This window comes from Patagioenas fasciata, chromosome 2 (genome assembly GCF_037038585.1).
Source record: "Patagioenas fasciata isolate bPatFas1 chromosome 2, bPatFas1.hap1, whole genome shotgun sequence".
In the NCBI taxonomy this organism is placed as follows: domain Eukaryota; kingdom Metazoa; phylum Chordata; class Aves; order Columbiformes; family Columbidae; genus Patagioenas; species Patagioenas fasciata.
This window is the reverse complement of record NC_092521.1, coordinates 157,417,379-157,439,781: the sequence shown is the minus strand read 5'-3', so window position 1 is coordinate 157,439,781 and position 22,403 is coordinate 157,417,379. Positions and strand designations below refer to the sequence as shown.

At 37.1% G+C, this 22,403-nt stretch overlaps 1 long non-coding RNA gene across 1 annotated transcript; it reads right to left on the bottom strand.

Moving 5' to 3' along the window:
- On the bottom strand, positions 1-2,847 carry LOC139827452 (uncharacterized). The gene is made up of 3 exons (XR_011737993.1): positions 2,635-2,847; positions 509-679; positions 1-167 (listed from the first exon to the last, which is right to left on the bottom strand). It is a non-coding gene; the product is annotated as an uncharacterized lncRNA (long non-coding RNA).
- Positions 2,848-22,403: the final 19,556 nt, after the last annotated feature.

The window sequence follows — 22,403 nt, the reverse complement described above, 5'->3', positions numbered from 1 at the left end:
ATGAGCATCCAGTAAAAATGATCTGATCTCTACATCCATGAATGAAATCACACAGATATGTAGGTTGGCTGAGAGGACCAAATCAATAATGGATGTTTTCTTTCTTTGTAAAACAGGTGCTTCAGCATGCAGTCCTCTGCAACTACTCCAAGGAAGGGAAGAATCTGCTGAATGAGAAAGGGGTCAGCAGTGTTCAGTAACAGGCTGTATGAATTAAAATAAATTATGATTGGAAGTGCTTAAAAAGAGAAGCAATTAAAGTATCTTAATGAAAGAAAAATATCTAACCCTAATCTTAAAGAAGGATGAGTTTATGAAATTCCCAGGCCTCAATATTACAGCATCAGCTCTTGCTGTATCTCTTATTGTTCAATCACCCTTCTTGTATAAACATTAATGTTGCAAAGAGCAGTCAAATGTTACCGTTCAGGATAAAAGAATTGTTTTTCTTCCAGCAGATGACAGTACGGAAGGAAGGCACAAAAAAAGCTGAGCATGTAGATTATACCTCATTCTGATTACATCTGGGCTCCTGAAGGTAAAGTTAAATGCTCCCTGTAAGCTCCTATGGCTTATGTGTAGAAGGCACTCCACCTGCAGAGAGTGGGTTTCATTCTTCAAAGCAGCCATTATATCATTTTTCATGGTTATTATATTCATATTAACACCTTTGTAATGCCTTTAAAATAAAACAAAGAAGAAATATAAGACATGGAGGATAGAAGTGGTTACAGACCAGCAGAAGGACAGCAAAGATGCTGATGTGCAAGAGTCTGCTCTATATTTCAAGCAACATCTAATATCTTGCAAACAAATACAAGAATTTCAACCTCACAAAAGCATTTGTAGCTTCATTTCTCCTGCCCAAGGAATATATGTGAAATCACTTAAATTATTTTCTGTCCAAATAAATTACTGAAATACACGTACAATGCAAAAACATCACAGCAAAACAGTTCAAATAGAGTAAAAGCTGTACCAAAGCTTCATCTTTCTTCTGAAGTAAACAAAACAAGAAGCTGAAGTTGAGGAAGATTTAAATAAGGCACGACTACGCATATGTCTTGCTGGCGGTCTCTTTCTGTGCAAATTATGACACTAGTAGTGTGGTTAAGCTAAATAGCTTTGGTCAATTCTTAAAACCATCTCCTGTTATGTGGAGGAAAATGTTTCCTCTAAGCTCCTTCTAAGTGTCACTGAAGAAATAGATTTCAGTTGGTGATTCAGGAAGAAACACATGAAAGAAAATTCTAACATCAGAACTAATTTGTGTGATGAGAGCAATGAAATTGTAGGTGTGTCAGAAATCAAGCACTGAAGTTACCCATGAGCCTTGGGTGGCATTCACTCTTAAAACAAAATCCTGATCCCGTGTTCGTTGCGATAGTCACAAGGCCATGCTGCGGTGCAGGCAAACTTCGGCTTGCCACAAGGCTCAGGATATCTTACAGCAGCAACAGCCCTGACCCAGCATCTAGGAAAATGCCCTTCAAATCCTTTAATTCTAGTATGCACTGGCACTGAAAACACAGCTGGGGTCCGGAGCTGATCGAACGAAGAACCCAAAGTCTAATGATGACCTAAGCAGGACTATTTAAAGTGACTACTTAAAATCCTGAAAATCATCCAGCCCCATTTTGTTGTGAGCAATTTTGAGAGACAAAAGAAATATCGGAAGCTTTCTTCTGTTATCTGATCATGGTATAGGTCTGCCCTACTTTGCTTCAGTAAGAGACTACGTGGGACATGAAGGGGGCACACAGAAAAGCGAAGTTATGTCAGTGCTTAAGAGTTTGTCACTGACCTGACGAAAAATGAAGAAAACAAAGTGAAGCCTAGAAGCTGGAAAAAAAGTTAAATAATTGCTTTTAGCTTTCTTTTTCATCAAAATAGTTGATGTAAAAGCAGAACAAATGACACTGGACTTCTCCTGAAATGGATTTAATTGTTACATCTCTGATAGTATAAAATAATGGTTTTTTAATGTTTTGCAAAAGAAAACTTCTTCTTTTGTATGCAAGTTCAAAATAATTATTGCTTTGTTTTATCAATAATTATTTTAATTATAATTAATTTTATTTTTCATCAGTCTCATGCTAATACAGATGGGGAGGATTATTCGTTCTTTTTTACAGTTTACCATTTAGAAGATAGAACATTACTGTTCACTGATAAACTAATAGAATACATGATGAAATGGTTCTAGTGTTAAGCTGTTAAACATTGACCAACAAATTAATGTTATAAAATATGTACAAACTGCAGTGTGATTTGTGTTTATTGAACCATGTATGTCCTTGCCAGATAAACGGTCTGTAAATATTTTAGCAGATACACATATTTAAATTAATGCAATTAAAGTGAAAAACAGTTCATCAAAGCATTGTTACATCTGGGTAGAAAAGAAAACCAGCAGTAATTACCATTATTAGATATAGTATACAGTATATAACATTACACCAAATGGAATTCAAATCAGAAAAAAAATTTCTGGTGGAGGTTTCTTAGGCAAGTGAATAAGAACAAAAGTTTCTTCAGGCCTGTCAGTTCATTACAAACTTAACTGAAGAATGTCCCTTTTACCTTACTCTAATAACATACTGGAAACAAACCCACGTCCTTGTGTCAGCTCACCGCTCTCTAAAGCAGCCAGAGGGAACTGCATCTTCAGCCTGTACAGCAATTCTCTGGTGAAGTGGGAAGCAGGAAAGTCTTGTCTTCTCTACTACCCTCTCCTCAAGTATTTGGAGATAAACGCAGCTTTCTAGGTGTCAGTCTGGGCTGGATGGCTTTTGGCTTTTGGCCTACACCACAGCAACTCTTCTGACTCTCTGCTTGGCCCAAATGAGGAGGTCTCAATTTGCAGAGGAGTTAAATGAAATATGAATCCAGGGATAGTTTTTAATTCATACTTTTGGAGATGCCTTAGCTGCTCTGTGCTGTGCTCTATTCAAATGGTACTTACTGAATAAATCTGAATAATGAATGAATGAGAAGAGACAGTTATCTGGTCTGTATGTACAAAGAGGCTAAGTTTGTCAAATTAATTATTCACTGTGAATTATTCACTTAGCTCAAACAACCTCTCTATAATCCATCTTCTTCTGTCCATCCCAAGTACTACGAACATGGTCTATACCTAGTTTGCATTTTAGCTTTGTTCTTTGAGTTATATATGATGTAGTACTGGGGAAAAATATTATAATTGAAATGAACTTTATAAGTGGAAAACAAACAAAAAACAAACAAGACAGAAGTACAAATAGCTGTAAAAAAAAAAAAACCAACACATTGAACATACCTAAGGTCCCAGTTTTGCAAATGTAAGGGTATGTGCTTTACAAGTATCAACCTTGATAATATCAGTGGGAAGATGAATGGTGCCAGAGTTAAAAACGTATTTATAAAAGGAGGAGCCAAAATATCTCATGGATTAAAACATGAAAGCAGTTATAGGATTGTGTCAATTGAAACAGGGCTTTAAGAAAGATGACTCTTTTATAGTTAAAGCTGTACTTTCACTATGTTCTTTCTTTTTTTCTTATATTCACCAGGAGCATTTAACACTTCTGTATTACTAAATCTCAATAGGTTAACTAATTTAAAATATTCAGATTTCGCTGCTGCTATTAATGCTGAACAGCACCTTAAACTGTGCTGTTGCAGAGACTAGGGAAAAGGATGACACAGTCAAATTTTAATGCAAAGCCCTAATGTAAAATATGAAATATGGAGAATGTGGCCTATAAGAACTGAACTAAAATCATAGCTCAGAAATCCTACTGCAGTTCACCCAGTTTGGAGGATGTATGAATCCCAGAAAACAAAATATTTTTAAGATTACAGGCACAACATAGGCTTTATTTTTATCAAGCAAGTTTAAAGAGATATTTAAAGCTAATGCTTCACTTTCTTTATGGCATATTTTGTTTTATGCTAAGCAGGATCCAAGAAGACCCTATTAATGAAGATGGTTTAATGCCTGTGCATTATTATAATGCACTCCTTTGTTCTACACTTTCTCTGTGTGTCATAGACTAAGTCATTAATCAATGGGTGCTGAAAAATAATTGTCTAGTTCTTAACAATCTTCTATTGTTGAAACATTTGGAATTTTAAGATAAAGATGTACCGGCTGCTCTGAAAAAAATGTGGTTTAAGATTACCCTTCATGGAAGTATGGGCTTATTGTTAGAAATGCAAAGCAGATGACCTGGTTTTAATGTGTTTTAGTGCACTGTTGTTCAATTGCCTATTCAAATTGTGCTCGAAAAGTAGACTTCATTAATGTCACAAAATAATGATTTTGTGTGTTATTTTATTGTACTGGCACATTAATTAAATGGAGAAGCATCATAGAATTACACAGAGTTTAAAAATAGAGGTACAAAATCTTTTTAGTATTAATAATAATGATAACTCTTAGCGCATTTAATACAATTTAAGAATCATATTATTTTTGTACTTCTATCCTTGATGCCAGATGTACACAAAAGGCACATACTGATTATAAATCAGCTGGGAATATGTGTCTATAACTACACATTTTGGTGACTCACCTAGGAGATCTATCTTACAGCCTTCATATAGGCTGTAGAAATTCTGTGGAAAGTCTTATAAACCTGCAAGGTGACAATCAGCACAGAATAGTTTTCTTCTGAGATGCATACTGTAGAACTGGACATCAGCTAACTTCTGCCAACTGTTTCAGCTCTACCATCACACTGGTTTGGTTGTGAAGGCCACAACAGCTGTGGCAGCACTCCATCTGAATGCCCTGTAGTCCACCACAGGCTCTTTTAAATGACCCCAGATTTTAAATACAAGCAAGAACAGCTCTTTTATCATAGCTCAGGAAGCTCAGTCACAGGTACAGCTGCTCAGGATGCTAGAGGTGGACACACAAATCTGAGTCATGCCTTTGAGATGTGAAGCAAAAAAAAAGTTCCAACATGCCAAACTTGCTGGATGAAATGCATAAAAATACTTACTATATGCTGCAGAGAATTTCAGCAACAAGAGGATCTGGACCACAGAGCTCTTCCATCAAACTCCAAGCAGTGGAAAGAGTGTCATTAACTTAAAGAGAATGAGCTCAACCTCTTCCACGTAATTGACAACTCTTCATGGGAGTGTTGTGCAAGGTGATCATAGAATCATACAATATTTTAGTTTGGAAGGGACCTTCAAAGCTCATCTAGTCCAACCCCAACGCAATGAGCACGGGCACCTTCAACCAGATCGGTTGCTCGGAACCCCATCCAGCCATGTCCCTAATGTATACAACATCATGTGATACAGGCAAATCCTGGGAAAAAAAAAAAAAAAAATAATGTAGTATTAAGTGGTTCCCCACAAGGAAAGCCTAGGATGAGAACAGAGAGCTTGAGTGTACAAGCTCAGGATCATAACCGAGGTCCTCAGGCTGTTAACATAAGCGGTCAGTTCTTGATCAGTGCTGGAGCTGGGTAGATGTGGGTTTAGGTCATAACAGAAAAAAAAGAACATGCAAATAAAACATCACATTTATGGCAAGGAGGCAAAGGACCTAAGAGAAACGTACAAAAAGGAGTAACACCTTCCTTAAGGATGTATCAAAAGAGGAAGAATTACTCCAGTATTGCCTTCCCTGGTTAATCCCACAGATCATGCACAGTAGTATCTTCTTCACTGCTTTTTGATTTGCCACTCATCACTGCAAACTCAGTAATTATATGTAAATTATTATCTTTTACTAGATAACGGGGTTAAATATAGAAGAATTTTAAAAGCTAGTGCATGTGTGTGTTTTCTGCCCCAACCTTCTCCTTCTCTGGAGACATTCAAACCCTCCTGGACACCTTCCTGTGTAGCCTAGTCTGGGTGTTCCTGCTCCGGCAGCGGGATTGGACTGGATGAGCTTTGGAGGGCAACATTGAGTCAGACTAAACCCAGATGCAAGAGTCCTGTGCTACTGTTCAGCAGCCAGTCCATGTACAAATGCTACAGAGATGTCTTGTATAATTCAAAATAATGAAGGTCTCACGGTTCTGGCCAACATGCTGTACCGAGCTCATATACCAACTTATTAACTGGGAACAGAAGAGCTATGGGCACAGTTTTAGTTATTGTTAAATACTTTCTTCAGCATGACAACCACTGTGGGAGATTATTAAGTTAGAAATGGGATGTGAAAAGAAACAAAAGGAAACAAAGTGGGTGGAGGAAAGACACAGGATATTAATGATTTATTAAAAAATACTTGGAGCTTGCTGTAGTTATTTAGAGGGTAGGTTGATTATTTTTTAGAATTTTGCTTGCTTTTTGATTTCCTTTTTTTTAAAATTCTATTAGAACGTTGAGGTGATATATTAGCATTTTTCAAGTAAGTGATGAATTTTCACTGACCTCAATATCAAGAGAAACATAAATACTAGCACTCAGTTGTACTACTTATTTTATTAATACTGCTCTCAATTTTGGTAAAATCTTAAAGCCAGTGGCTGTACAGTTTATTGCAAATATGCTCAATATTTAAAGAACAATGAATTATACTTAAGAAAAGAGGAGAGGATTTTGTTAACACTCTGAAATATTTACTACTTTTCTTCTTCCTACTGGCTATTTATTTTTCCATGATTAAATAGTGAGCTCCTTGGGACAAGCAAAGTGCTTATTTAAGTGCCTGGAAATCAGACAGTACATTGTGGAGGTTATTGCAAATAAATACTAAGGCCTGTTATGGAAAGATGAGTCCTGCCATTACATTTTTTCTTTCTGTTTTAGCTGCTCAAGGAACGTGTGTGCTTTATTTTCATTGTCTTATGCTTATATAAATACTGGAGAACCAAACTGTGTGTGTATACATATATATATATATATGTCCGCACCAAGGGCCAAACATGCAATAAAGTTGATAGGTTCATTTCCTAGTATGATGGCTACAATGAAGTAAATTCTCTACCCAGTAAATAAGGGGGAAGGCAGGGACCTGCCAATTTAAACATACTCCTTCTCTTTAGTGCCTTGAACTCTCAAGACGAAGACTTTCTCTGTGTCATAAATCATTGAGAGATGAAGAATAATTGTCTAACTCTGAATTGTCTTCCACTGTTGAAACATTTGGAATTTTAAGATTAAGATGTACCGTTTATACTGAAAAAATACTGTTTGAGATTATTCTTTCTGAAAATGCAAGTTTATTGTTATAAATGCAAAGCAGATGACCTAATGTTAATGTATTTTAGTGCTATTTTAGTGCTGCTCATTCAAATTGTGCTAGAAAATAGACTTCATTGATGTCATAAAATTATGATTTTGTGCATAATTTTATTAAACTTAAATATTAATTAGATTTAGAAATATTTTGGATCTATAAAACATTTGAAGACAGAATTCTACATTATTGTAATAAAAGAAGGGAACAGTTCTGAGTCCACTGAAAGTTTATCCTCTTCTTACTTTTTCCTAGATGTGTGCCATAAATAAAAAGAATACATTGCAAGTGATTACAACACAGCTACGAATACACAGTCCTGTGTAACTCAGTTTTAGTATTCTGGTAGGACAAAGAGAATAGCTTAGCAGAGCTCAGTTTTATTTTTTCTTCTACTTCAGCAGCGTGACAGAACTTGAAACACAGAATTGCAACACAGACGACTGAGGCCAGAGAGAACTCTCTATTTCCAAACTAGTCAAGAGCTTTCGTGAAAAAATAATGATTATATAAAAGCAAGATCTTGTCTTTCAATAAAATCTTAATAGATTACTGTAAAAGGTAGAGAAATGGCACCCTGGTTTGCAAAATAAATGACCTTGATAACAAATTCCCTGAAAAAGACTCTCATGATGAAGCAAACCTAGGTAAATCAACTAGTTTGTTTCTTTTTTTCCTCTCTTCCCTAACCCTGAGCTGTATTGATATACTGTATTTTTGCGGAGAGAACTATCAGTTCACAATTAAAACTTAATTCAGATCACATGCATTGTGTGAATTAAAGAGAAGAGCTGGCACAGTACAGCATAGTATCCGTGGAAGAATTAATTCTTTCTTCAAGTAGCTTCGTTATGAAAAAAAACTAGTTAAAACAAAACTAGTACATGGTGGGAGGGATTCTGCAAGAGGAAAAAATACCTGCAAAACTTATAAGCAGTCATACATAATTATTGACCTGCTTCTATTGCGGGGGTGTGGGGTCGGGGGTGGAATCCCTACAGCTCTAATATGATGAAAACTGCAACTCTGAAAATGTAGAGCTCATTAATCAATCTGCATTAGCCCTTAGGGCCAGTGGTAGGGAACAGGAAAGAAAAATTGACTATTGGGAAAGAACATACTAACTCTCAGTCTTACTTAACCCAAATATAATTAAAATAGCTGAAAATCTGTGGAATCTACATCCATTTCTCATCCCTTCTTATAATTTGCCTTTAGAAGAAAGGTCCATTCGGTCTGTTACTTTGGACAATCCCATTTCCAGCAGCTTTATACTCTACTAAGGCTCAACACTTCTCAATGTTAAAATTTTAAAACATTTTCCAAAGACACAGAAATAATTGTTCAGCCTGCACAAAAGGAAGCCCGAAGATTTGGATGTGAGCTACCTAACATCATATCACTAGTCTCCATCCTTTGTAGAAATGAACAAGATAACATGAGACTATGGCCATTCTGAGAATATATGTATGCACCCATATTGTCTTGCAAGAAATATGACTTAGTGGGATAGAGATGAATATTCTGGAGGAATAGGACTTTAGACTTAACTTTTTTTTAGTCTGTTTTTTCTCACAAAAATTCATTGAACCAGGGCGGGTGTCATTACCTCAATTATTTGAATTTAAAAAGAATTTGTGCAAATTTTAGGTGTCATATTGGTTAAAAATCACATCAGAAAGACTGCATTTGTATGTGGCTATTTTCTAAACTGTCTTGGAGGAAGAAACAGTCACGCTTCTCCAATAGCCTTCTAAAAGCTGTAAAGCAGTGGTACAGCCACCATAATTAAGGTTAAGATCATTTTAGACTGAAGCTTTCAACAAGATAGTTTTCTTTCATGCTGCCAATGAAAAAGTCAAATGATACAGGACCTTCCTCACTTTTTGTACTGCATATACAGGGAAAAAAAGAAAAGTGAAAAATATATATATGTAAAATCCAGCCTGTGTCCAGTTCCTGTCTTCTCAAAATAAAGCAATTCCCAAATTTCTTCTCAGAATTCTTTGGGATGAAAAGGGAATATTACTTTCTTGGTGTCCATCTAACACAGAAAACCAATATCTTGTGTGCATTTCCCCCCTGTATACAATATGACATGATCCCTAAAAAAAAAAGAGAAAATATCCAAGAATAATTTTAAATGTATCAGCTACATTTACCTGTGGTATTTCTCCACTGCTTCATTACTATCTAAATGAATTTATTATGAAAGTGGATTTATCACCATATTTATAATCATACACTTTGTGACTGGCCAATAACATTTTAGTAAGCTTCTGTTTTATTGAAACCACCTTCCCTGTTGCAAACACCACTGCTGACCTTAATGTCACGCAATATTATCTACTCAGCAAATTGCACCAATAGTTTCATTGTATTTTTTAGCATATAAGCTTATCAGGAAAAGTCAGGAAGAGAAAAATTCATAGTTCTTAGGAAAAGAAATTGAAGTAATAAAACAAAGATGGTATTATTAAGAAGTCTAAGTTCGAATACATTTACATTAGCAGCAGGAACCAGAACTGCTTGTTAGTCCTTTAAACAGTGTCTTATAAAGAGAAGTCCCAAATGCTGGTAAATCAGCCAAACTTTTCTCCTTAGTCTCTGTTCCCACGCTTGTTTCACCGCTGATCCCAGCTGCAGGAATTTGAGAACTTGCACAAATTCAACTTCTTAGTATTATGTGTATCACTCATTACTCGGAAGCATAAAATTGTCATACACAGGGAAAAACTAAAGTTGACTTTCTTATATTAAAGAAACAAAACCTTTCCTTCTCCCCTGCCAGCAGTACATGCCTCAGCACTGCCTTGCACAAATTAATGACAGATACAGAATGCTAACAAGGTCAGTAGATGAGGCTGGTGGAGATGTATGTGCCACATAGATATTTCTTGCATTTTCTCATCCTAGGCAAAAGAAATCAAAACATTCTTATGGATTGCCTTATTCAAGAAAGTCTGCCATGCAAAGAAGTTTTGTGGCATGTACTAAAAAAGGAAGAGCCAACAAGCTGACCCATGCACCTGGTTCTTGAGTTGATCCTGATTGGTACAAACAGCAAACCAGGATTTTTTTGCATCACTGTGGGACGTAATCCCATAATAGGTATAAAATGATCTGCATCTGTTAGCATCTAGTACTCATATCGCAATTTGCCTTGTCAGATATATATTACTGGGAAGGGTAAACCCACTGGAAAAAAATGACGAAGGTGGATCAAACTGTGGATTGATCAAACAGAAATCAGACGAAGGGAGGCCATGGTACAGGAGTTCACAACTACAGGACGTGGTGGTGCAACACAGTTAGCATTTGACTGTCACAGCTCATGTTAGACCATATCTGGCCTCAATTTAGTTCAAGTACTGAATTTGTACATGTGACAACAGAATGCTCAGGGCAGATTTGGAGCTACTGTACAACACAGACCTTCCACGGGAGCCTTCTGCCAAGGAGAAGGAGGAGGAAGAGATCTTCCTGCGTGATTTGTCACACGGATTCATCCATAATGCTCCTTCAGTCCCAGGTTGATAACATTTTACCATCACTTCTTCAGCCTGAAAAAATACTTCTGGGTTTCCCAGCTGTCAACAGCTTTGCTGCAGCCAGCAGACATCTTCCCCAGGAGAAGCCAGAACATTCAGAAAGTCTGGCTGGCAGAGGGAGCTGGCCCACAGGAGTGAGGCAGGGCATATGTATATATAAATATATATAATCTTTTCTGAAGTACTCTTTGTTATTTTGTACCTTCTAGATGTAACTGGCTTTTGACATCAGTGAAGTGCCTGTCAGTGAATAGTGATATAGCTTTAGGATACTGAAGCCATAGTATTAATTCCTGGAAGGGACACAACTTGCTGAAAGGAAAATGGAGAATTAGGGCTGAAGGAGTGTCAATCTGTATGAACTCACATACAGAAGGAAGCAGAGAAAATATTGCTGAATCAGCATAATGTGCCTTTCCACCACATGCTGCTATCTCTGGCAGATCCCTTATTAAGGCATATATTTTAAACCTAGAAGTCTGAGTTTTCAGTGCTTGAATAGATAGCCAGCCTATTCCCCAGATTTAGTGATTTGGCGAGTCTGTTAACACAGTGCAAAATACAAATAATTTTCCATAGAAAAAAATAATTCTTTCCAGCAGTTACAGTTCTTTAACATGTGAAATATACCCATAAGCACACAGAGTGAGAAGGATATAACTATTGGTAAATGGGGACTTTGTAATAGGTGACCTTTGTATTCCCCACAGAAGATGTGTCCTGGGTATTAAATTCATACTGCACCTAATTTCACCAAGAGTCTCAATTCCATAGTTCAATATTTTTCATTTAGCTCAGGTTTTCATGGTGTGTTTGTACAATGCTGGAAAGCCATTTAAGTTATTCTTCATGCTACAGTTCTCATTTTGGTATTCATGGAAAACTTCTTTTCCAAACAAACAACAAAAGCCTGGAATCCTAATCTGCTTTTTGCCCCTCCAGGGTGTGAAGATGAAGAACACTAAAAAGCATTTACAACATGGAAAGGCCCACATCTGTTGAAGCATATGAATGGAAGGGAGAAAATATCTTTCATTAAGCTGGGGCAGATCTATTTTGTATTCTAGACATTTACATAGAACAGGATTATACTTCAACACTAAATAAGTGGTAAAGTAATACTTGTTAAAGTATATATTATCTTCTTAAATATAATCTTATAATCAGATGTAGAGCATCTTAAACAAATGCATTCCTCAATAGGTAATGTTATACCATGCAAAGTAGGGGAATCATTTCACAGGAATTTGATACACTGTTAGTGCTTTTATCTTGTTCTTAAGACATAACATTGTTTAGGCATTAAAATAATATTAAGTTCAAAGTTGCAAAATGCAGTTTGTAGCCTGTTTCAGTGTTGTTTGTTATGTTCTTTGTACTTTGGTTTACAATCCCTTGCAATAGATGTGATAAAAAAAGAATGAATAAAATTCCAACGAGAGAGTACAGTTTATACTTCTCCCTCTTGTTAAGCTACTACACACTTGCTTCTATTACAGGGAGGACTTTTTTCTAGGGTTAAGGCTGAGCATGAAGAAAGCAAGGCAGACCATGGGTAACCAGGCATATGAAAGGAAATAGTATTTTCTGAATAAAACAAGGGGGACACTATGGAGGCACAGTTTTCTAGGATGTGAAATATTTTGCAATTCACTAAAATGTGTAAGAAATGTGTTATGTCATCATAACTGCTGTCTTTAACTCTACAGCACCATTGACACATTTTCAGAGAAAAATTACATACATTGTCTTCAGTAAATTTATCATCAAACATTGAACAACTGGTTCACTGTGATGATACTTTTTCAGTATCTGCTAATTTATCTTTTCATGCCAAATGTTCTTCATCCAACTGACACCTTCCACAAGACCATCTCTTCTCATTAAGCACAGAGTAAACTTACTAGATTGACATGTCTTGTACATTTTGTGTTAGTGCAAAATGATACATCTCAACATATAAACTAAGAAAACTTGAACATTTGAAGTTTTTTAAAAGAAAATGTCGGAGCACTGTATGAAAAATACCAAGATCATCTCAGGAACACCTAGAAGCCTTGGTTTGTTGAGTATGGCACACAGTGGTCATGGCTTTGTGATTTATACAGCTGAGGAGATATCAAAGGACATTAAATACAACCAGTATTAGGTTACCTGTGGAAATTTTGGCTATTATATAAAAGAAATTGAAATGCAACCAAACCAACCAACCAAATCCACCACACACCACAAAACTGCAAAGATGTAGCAATCCATTATGCATATCCACATACATGTAACTCAGAAAGTGCTCATTAAAACCTTCACTCCCATTTAACCCACAGCCCGGAGTACACTGATTGCTCCTTTACCAGTCATTCCAAGAGTAAGAAAAGACTGGTTTCTGCAGGGTTGGTTTGTTTTTGTTTTCCCTGAATAAAATCCACATGGTTCTTTCCAATATAGTGGTCTCAGAGTACAGTTACCATTTTTGTATTTTCTCTACTTGCACAAAAAAAAAAAAAAAAGAGCAAAATAGGTACAGGCTGATGTTTGCTGTCACTTCCTTGTATAAAGCCTCAAATACTCACCATGGCATACATGGAGTAACACCAGAAATCTCTTCTAAATTTGCAAGGTAAATATACTCAATGAGGTGATGTTAAACATCTTGCTGGTAATGGTCATCACACCAACAAGTTGTGCAGTGCCTAGGTTTTTGGTTCTACTATGATGACAACGAATGTCCTGAGGCAGAGCAATGACACTTATAGACAGATATCAACAGCTGTATGAACTGAAATTGAGGGGAGAGCACAGGATAAAACATGGAGCTTGAAAACTGAGTGGAACAAATTAATATATATGAACAACTACTTTCCAATCATAGTGGTGTTATTTTATGTTAGATTCTGGGAGTTACTTTGTATTTTTAGGTGTAAACTTTAAGATAGCCAGACAGAAATTTGTTAACCAACATCAGGTTGGTTTATTTCACTATTTTTAAATCACTGGACACACTCCCCCCCGACCCCAGTATAGAAGATGCTTGCACTTTTCAATCTTGATTTAGGTACATTCCTGTTTTGAGTAGGGCTTTCTTCAGACAAAGACAGGTAAATACAGTTACAGGTAAATACAAAACCCACTGCTGTACAAGTTAGAAGGTAACACAGGCTTTCTATAGAAAAATATTGTAATTAAGATCTCTATTTTGCTAACACAATCTGGTTTAATTTTAAACATAGAGTTCTCCCATTAGTGTCAGCAGGATTACTCTCATGCCTAAAGATATGCAGATGCTTAAGTGTTTGCAGGATTGGCTGTTTAGTTAGTAGTTACCAGTTAATTGATTCCACCAACTAATTATTAAAGGCAACAACATCACATTTCCTATTTCAAAATCCAGTCATGAAGGCTGGTCTGTTACAGGATTAATGAGATTTGTCCTGGCAATTCCATATGCTTACCCTTGTTGCAGTGCAACAGTTCCTTCCCCAAAAGAGCTACTTCCTAGAGGTGAGGGTCATTTTATAATCACAAAATCTGTGAAGGGATGGTACGCGGACAGAGAAGACTGGAAGTCTCACCTCTATTTTTTTCCAGTTTAGAAAGAATCAGTTTTAATTTAAGGAAGAAACCATTTCTGTAGAAGACGAGTCAATGGAAAGACGTAAAGATTTGTAAAGAATTGCAGCCATTGCCAGGACTACTCTCACTGACTTCAGAGGAGTTCTATGCACAGAGCATCTGCAGTTTGGGCTAAGTGTCTGATTCTTTATCAAACAGCACCAACCTGTTTCCCTGTCAATATCTTTTGGCTGTGAATTTTACAGCTTATAGCTGTGTTCATTTCTCATCCACTTTAAATTTGCAGAGGATTAATTTAATTGACTGGTTTTTTAGCCTTATGATACAGGAAAGGATAAAAAGTAATCCCTAGTTGCCAAAAGATCATTGCAATAGAAAATGCGTTTGCACTCAGATAAATATATTTATTATAAACATATGAGTATATTCATGCTGTTAAGGAGAGATTTTTGTATCAAGAACCCTGTTTACATGATATTTGATTTCTCCCTGTCATTCCCCATGATTTGCCCACCTTTATTAGTCAATGGAGAAGGAGTCCAGTACTTAGCTGTGATGTTCCAAACTGCAGATCAGGGGATGGTGAGCAGCATCTGCTCTCCTGCTTTGAAGGTCTATGTGGAGGCTGACTTTACTTACTGCTTAAAGTTTTGATTTCCAGATGTTCATATCTCAGAAACTAGAAGAGCTAATTTTTTTAAAATTAGGCAGCATTTTCATCACTCAGTAGCTTTAGAAGTGCGACGTTTCTGAAATATGTTCATTTGTCTAGACTACATCAAAGGCATAAAACCAATTTTTTAAAAGCCTGATGTGTGTGACAATTGCGTATTGTTCCTCAGATTCTCTTTTCAGATTGAAAATGGCTCATTGGTTCAAAAGAAAGATTCAAAAAACAACTGAAGTATAAAGGGATAAATTAAGATTCTATGTAAAGATTCCCAGTGCAGTTAGTGGGTTTTGAAAAAGCATACATTTCAAATGAATTGCTAAACATTCTATCTGCCAAAAGTAATAAAATAATAATTTTCACAAGTGAAATATCTTTCATCAAAGAATCACAGAATGTGCCATAAAGCTGGCAGTAAACTTATTTTGACTAGGAAGAAATTAAGATACAAAGAGGTCTAGGCCCAAATATTTGCCATGTTATTCTGTGGCAGGATGGAAGAGGTGAACCTTCCTTACCCCTTCAAAAAGGATAGGCTTTTTTTCTCTCTGATGCTTTGTACTGTTTGTCAGGATATTCTCCTCTTGGTTTAGGTCAGTGTCCCCTGTTGCAAAGACAAACATATTCCTCAAAGTCACAGCATATCTACAGTCTGTTCTTTTCCTTGAAACAAAAAAATTTAAGGATTATCTGCAGTCATAACCATAGCTAGAAAAAGGGCAAGGGAAAAACAAAGTGATCTGCAGTGTCCTCAGCCACCCTGGGAAGGAGAAAGGTGTCTGGACTCTGCAGTCACAACAGCAAGCTTTTCTCCTCAGATGCCAAGTATAAGTCTGTGAGCATCTGATCCATAACATCTACAGAGCAAAGAGTGTGAGACTGCTGGGTTCCAGTTAGAAACTGGCAGATATATATGCACATGAGGTGAGGTCATGTTGGCCAATTCCTACAGCGGGTCTGGGTCCCTCTGACCAGCAACACTACCTTCTCTGTGGCCATTCCCCAGGTAATGGTCACAGACTTGCCATCAGCTGCTCTTAAGCACCTGAGGAACAAAGGCAAAAGCACTCTGCTTCTCACATGCAAGATGTGCTGCACAAGGGAACCTCCAAAAGACAGTTAACAATCAAGAGTAGCACATTTACTCCCTGATGGCTTAACAGAACTCCATCTGTGTGGAAAAGTGCTCCCACCCCACCGAGGCCGCCCAGGCCAGGCTCCAAGGCTGCCTTCTGTAATGAGGTCCGGCAACTAGAAGCAGTAAGATACCACATAAGGCTCTGTGGATCGAGCTACTTTCATGTAAGATAACATTTATCCCCCCAGCAAGTGTTTCAGTGAAGAGAAAAAAGAAAATTTTTTCTTTTATTTAAAAATATAGGTTTCTTCAGATGATCTTTGCTTGAAACAAATCCAAAACCTGTCTGGTTTCGCAGACATTCCTGGATGCACCTATCTGTAGGAAACAAAAGAATCTTAGATATCACCACTTAGAAATGAGTCTGAACCAAATTGCTTTTCTAGGGGTTGATGTTCAGACTCTGAGCAGAAGATTGCAGTCAGTAGCTCTGTCCTGACAAACCTGAGCAAAAGTCCTGGGTCAGGCAACCTTTGCTGTGTAGATTCAAGTCTCATCATCTCTAATTATGAAGTTGTGAACACCTGGTGGAATAAGCTAGAAGAAAATGATTTAGCATTGGACTAGAAAAAATAATGTAGCACTGGATGCTGCAAGATTACTAGCTCCACTGACCTTTAGTACTTGGGCTAATCATCCCTTTTCACTGGGAGCTCATCTTGCAAAGTATATGATGCATCATATGCTAATTTACTCTCAAGTACCACCTTTTACAAGTAGTGCAATGTAAAAACTGTCTTCATAAAAATAAGTGTCCTTTAAACTGTTGCTTGTCAGAGCTTGGAATCCTAGGGTGCCAGAGAACTAACTGTGCTAAACAAGTGCTCTGGTCTTTTCCACTTCTCTCATCTTGGAAATCTAAGTTGAAACCCACTGCAGGACAGTTTTCTTCTGTGTAGCTTCTATCAATCAAATTTAAGTCTTGTTCAAGTCTGCCTACCACCATCAACAGAGCCCTGCCTATTTGTCTTTGAAGAAGCTCAGCACCTAATGAGAAGGAAGTGGCTGATTGAGGCATTGTGTATGAAGAGGAAAAGGCGGTTGTGTTTCCAATGAGCTCAAACACAAAATAAGGGCAGCTGAGCAGGCAGGAGAGGAGAGACACCAGGGAGATGAAATCCTGCCACCAGACCACAAAGCGGTGTCAGCAGCAGAGTTGAGAAGAGAGACCAGGCTCTCAACCTAAAATGAAGCTCTACAAGACTACGTTTAGAGGCTCAGTTGTCACCTGCTAGGTTTGGAAGGGGCAGTTTCCCACAACTGGCTGGTGGAGAGCAGCAAACAAGGCAACACATGCATTTCCCTCTCCACGCACTTTCTGTATATGCCACAGCAGTTTGCAGAGTCCATAGCACTGCCCGGGTACCATGTTTCTGTATGAAAATGTGTTTGTAAAACCCTGTAAAATGCAATATTCTCATGAATGCATAACACTAGGTCCAAAGAGTGTTTTAATGTAAGAGGTGGGGAGTTGATCAGGAATTTGTGCCTTTAAGTGTTCATTCACAGGGAGGGGAGGAATAAGCAACCCTATACAGAGACATTTATTGTTAATACAAAACTAAACTCCAATTAACTACTGCTTGGACATTAAAAATTAGGATAAAAACCTCAGGTTTAGGAACCTTAATTTGATTTTTAGAGACAAACAAATTTACTGAAAGCTCTGAATATGAAGGGCATCTGAAAATCAAACATTTGTTGTTGTCAAAATACATCAGTGACTTTGTTTAAACCCTGAGCTTAGGAAATCTGAATTAAAAGCAGTAAATGCAATATACACACACACACACACACAAAATAAAAACCCTGCCTGTGATTCCAATACCTTTATCTAATTTTTATATCACCTGGATATTCCAAATAAAGATGGTTTTACAACTTCACTGGCATTAAGGTATCTTTCTCCCTATAATGTGTCTATTCAAGTAAAAATTCATTTATTTGCAAATACTGGCCTAACATGCTTCTGAAATAATGATAATCTTATAAACAAACTGAAAACATAATTGCAGGCATTACAGGAATAAAGCAGAAATGCAAGTAGCTCTCTAAATTTCCCATGCAAAATTAGCAAGACAGAGTCCATTTACATTTTACTTCTAGGTTGCTTTTTCTTCTGTTTGATATTGTTATTTTTAGACCACCTTTTTGCAAGTCACGAGAATACAAGATTTTTTTTTTTACCCTGTTGTCTAAAAACTCTGATGCATTACCCATGTGGGAATCCTGGTCGTACTTTGTAATGGAAGTGAAAACAAGAATTAGGAAGAGAAAAATCAATTTAGCTACCAAGCATAAGGGTCACAGCCAAATTAGTTTCAGTACTGATGGCAAGGTACTATGATCTCAAAGGAAAGCCTGATAAAGTAAGAAATAGGTAGTAGTCGGCAATGTTTTAAATCGTCTGGAAATAACCTGACCATGACACAGCACCACTGCATTGCATGAGCACTACAGGCATTCTATTTTTCTATCACAGCTTCACATTCCTTTCAGAAAATAGGTAGACCGAATGTTTAAAGACCTGAGTGAAAGGGAAATGTGTCACACAGGAAGACATCTGCCAACTTTGTGTTTCATAGCATTACCAGAGCACAGGACATGATTCAAGATAGAGCAGAATGAGAGAAGAGGCCAAACAGAGAACATGACCAAGGCAATGAGACATCATTTATTCATACATTTACTGCCAGAAGTAAATAAACCTATGCCTGTAATTACTACAGCATATGTGGAACTAGATGGAAAACTGCTGAAGCTTTATTGTCCAAATGGCGCTTAAAGGTAGTTAATTTATACACGGACACACTAAAGAAACAGTACCCATTATCACTGCTGTCCACTCTAACGCATTCCATCTTCAGCCAGATTTAATTTAACAAGACGACCCTCAATCTGCCACTGCTGCATTTTCTCTCTTCTGCACTTCACAGCTTCTTTTATGTGTCTGGAGAGAGAAGGAGGCGTTGTAATTAGCTGCTGATATTAACAGGCTTTCTTTTGCTTAGTGAAGTTGGAAATAAATGGTCACATTACTGAACAGACTGCTGGATGCTCATCATATTTTGTTTTAAAGAGTTATTTAAACTGAGCGTGAAAGCTGTTGTTTCTTTGCTGCTTGCTCAGAGTTGCTTCCTGCCTTCATGTAGTGGAGTTTTTCATTCTGTATCAAAGCAAATTGGAGTCCCAGTTCTGTTTATCTTAACAGCATTCCTCCAGCCAAGGAGATTACAATCTCTAACACGAGAATATGAGGAGGAGTAGACAGCATAGCAGCACAGAGATGTGTACAGATATCTTCCTCAGCAATTTACAAATCTAAGTCTGAAACAGTTTTATTATTATTATTGTGATTTGGACTAGCACAAAATCAGATAAAACTTCCTAGAAAGCAGGATATTCTCTGAAGTGTCTGGCAGCAGTTTCATAAAAGTGTCATATTGTCACTGCTTTTCACATCACTTGTAGGAACTTAATTTTCTCCAACCACTATCTCCAAGTTGGTTGAAATTGGCCAGAGGCCTAAAAAATTATTGGACAGGTCAGGAATACAGGGGAAGGTGGGCAGAGGAATGACTTTAGTGGTGGAGGACTCACTGTAACACTCAAATCGATGCAGAAAGCAGCATGCCTGACTGATTTACAGAAGTCTCAGCAGTCAGAGGCTCACACCGCTGACAGATTTCTGTTAAATGGGCAGAAAAGTCAAAGAATAAACTCCACCAAAGACAAAATTTCTCCTTTACCCATACAATACAAGCTTTTCCTGGAGGTTCATGAAACACCTGCCACTGTTCACCTCTTGGAAAATGTGCTGGTGCAATTGTTATCAAGGATGTTTTTTTCCCTCCACACTTTTGTTTTGTTTTGTTTTGTTCTGTTTTGTTTTGTTTTGTTTTGTTTTGTTTTGTTTTGTTTTAAAAAAGAGAAAGAATCACTATGATTTAACCCACAGGAAACATTTCTATAATATTAAACAAAAAAAGAATTGCCTAACTATTGACTATCTCATTTCCATAATGGATGATTTTTGTGCTTCAGTGAAGACATTAGCAGAGATGAGGAGAGAGACATTAGCACTTACTCTAAAACATACATTTGCGCTGATGTTTGCTTGTACTAAGTACCTGGGGAAGCTCCTTCAGAGGTCTGAACGATAAGCATGTAATCTTTCAGACTGAGTCTCTGCAGCAGGAATCTTAGGGACAATATTAACTGACTTAATGGATTCTTGCATTTGCTGTGACATATGCTTCTCTAACCCACTTTCACTCTTGCACAAATTCAACTCTCACTTCCTTTTTAATGCTTACGTTTTCTCTCTGGTTCATACTGCAGTTATTTTATCCTGCTATCTACTCATTTTAAGCCCTCGATAAGGAATACTTGATGGAACAGCTTCCACCGCAGACCGCTCGTGAAGCTGCAAACTCTCTGGGCAGCGCTGATTCCTCTTACCCATTGGTCAGCAACGTCTCCCCCTGTCCCTGCTTTCCTGTGGTTTAGGGATGTGGGAGTGGCAGCAAAAATTCAAGCGTAGAATAACACTATCTACAGAAGTTTTTAATGGACTCACTGGCTATATATCCCTGCTTGTTCAATAGACATCTTTCAAAACCCCTATTTTTGTCCTTAGTTGTACGGCAGTACTCCAACTGATGATAACATCTACCCTTTCTTAAGTGTATTTTTTATGCTAGAATGAAGAGCATGAAGATCCATATTTTACATAATTGTATGTAAAGGCATGAAATATATTTCTATCATTTATTGAAGCTTTGTACAAGAATTCATCCCTGAATTCTGGAGGAAAGTACATTTTATATGTATAGAAAATATCAGCAGTAGCAGTCAAGAATAGCTATGGTAACAAGTCTAAGAGATTTTGACTCATATCATAGTCAGTGTATAAAATCCCTTTATGTGAAATATCCCTGAAGACTTTTTCTGAACAAAATTATACAACTGTTTTTCTCAGAATGTGATGGTGTATCACACAGCTGACAAGACCTAGGAAACTGATACACTGCTGAGGGTTCTTTTCACAACACATGCTTAGCAATGTCTATGCACACAGGGTCTAAATTCTCTGCATGGCAAAAAAAAGATGTAGCTTTGTCTAAAGAAAATTCATTTTTTGACTAATCTTCCTTTAGAAATTACAAGTGAAATCTTGAAAGGAAATTAAAAAGGCCACAGAAAACGCCTTTGCATAGAAAGTGGTTTTTAAACTGAGATGATAAAATAGAATGGCATGTTTCTTTTACATACGAAGTGAAGAACATGGACCCTCATTATCGCAATATCAGTGAATTTCCAGATGTTTGTTCTCATTCTCAAAGCATTGTTATAATGCAGAATTGTGAGAAAAAAAGTTTTACTTGATATTACAGATAGTTTGCACTTCAAGGTCATCTACCCTAGGATTCAACAGGGACACAATCCATTGTTTAAATGTCTAGGGAAATTATTACTATGTAAGCCAATGAGGAATTTTATAAAAAGAAGATGATGGTAGATATTTATCATTATTCTATTTACAAACAGTTTCATTTGAAGTTAAATAAATTGTTTATTAGATTCAGATAAACTCTCAAAGAGTGAAAATCTGTACTTTTACTGTCCAGAGTACTTGTGCTTTCTTGGAGACTTAGATATTTTCATGTTTGTGAACAGGTTACATTGACTTCTGATAAATTTTCATTGGTGAGTGAAACTTGGACTAATGACAGCCCACACATGTGGCTTTGCCTCTGTTCACTTGACATTCTCCTGACTTATTTCCTTGGGGATTCGCAACCTCAACCACTCAACTGTCTGTAACAGAGTTGTCTTAAAAAAGAAACAAGCATCATCACATACTGCACTTTCTATCAAATGTCAGAAAATGAGAACCTGCCAGGAACAAAAGTTTTAACCCAAGGCTTGCTTTTAGTAGGAGATGCAGCAACACTGTGATTGTTTTATTTAACCTGCATTTAGAAAGCCATAATGCACTTTGGATGCTCCCATGATTTGCTCTCTGAGATGAGTAGCCCAGGAGGCAAGTAGTCAGATACGCTCTGAGTTCTGCCTAGGAGAGAAACTGTCATAGTATTTCACCTGCAAAATACATCTGTACATTCTGTTTCTGACCATGACTGGCAGATGATTCTCTCCTGAGGAAGAGAAGTCTTCATTTGCTCTTGGTTCTTTGTCCAACAGAGATGACTCTCAAGGAATTCCACAAAGTCACTCCAGCAATTAGTGAAGAAAGAGAGCCACTGTCCAGTCAGA